The sequence below is a fragment of the Nannospalax galili genome, unplaced genomic scaffold (assembly GCF_000622305.1).
Source record: "Nannospalax galili isolate Female #2095 unplaced genomic scaffold, S.galili_v1.0 scaffold359, whole genome shotgun sequence".
Classification (NCBI taxonomy): Eukaryota; Metazoa; Chordata; class Mammalia; order Rodentia; family Spalacidae; genus Nannospalax; species Nannospalax galili.
In genome coordinates, this window is record NW_008347042.1 from 491,642 (window position 1) to 492,585 (window position 944).

Below are 944 nucleotides of genomic sequence, written 5' to 3' on the forward strand. Positions count from 1 at the left end.
ATAAATAAATAAATAAATAAATAAATAAATAAATAAATAAATAAAAATATTTAAATAAATATTTAGAGTCATCAAAACCATAATGCTCTGGCCTGGAACTCGCTATGTAGATCAGACTGGCCTTGATCTCACAGAGATCTGCCTGACTCGGCCTCCAACGTGTTGGAACGAAAGGCCAGACAGTTTATTTATATTTTAAAGAATAAAATAAGCAGGCTGGGGAGAGGGCTCATCAGCTAAAAGCACTGGCTGCTCTTTTTACAAAGGATTCAGTTTGCAGCATCCACATGGTAGCTCACAGCTGCATGTAATTCCAGCTCCAGGAGATCTGATACCCTCTTCTGCCCTCAGCAGGCATTACATGCACATGGTGCACATACATACATGCAGGCAAACACTCACACACACATAAATTAAAACAATTAATTTTTTTAAAAGCCAAAAAACAAGCACTTTTAAATTTTGAGCTAATTGCCATTTTTAGCTATTTTAAATCTATTGTTTTTTGGTTTTGATTTTGGTGTGTGTGTGATGTGTACATGCGTATGTCTTTGATGGAAGGGATTAACCTAGGGCCTGAACATTCTAAACAGGCACTCTACTGACTCTACCAATAAACTACATTCTAAGTATTCTACCATTGGAGACCCATACTTTTCCTAGCCTCTTGCTATTTAGCATGTGACCTCTAACTGTGACTTCAAGAGAATTGCAATCACCTGACACTAAACTGTCACAAGTTCTTTTTTGTTTTTGTTTTGTTTTCTCCTCAGCATTTTATTTTGTTTTGGCTTGGTTTTTTAGATAGGGTCTTGCTCTTGTACCTTGACTGGCCTGGAGTTCACTAGCCTGTAGACTAGGCTAGCCTCAGTCTTACAGCAAGATCTTCCTGCCTCTGCCTCATGAGTAAGAGTGGAACTGTTGGCATGAACCACCACACCGGG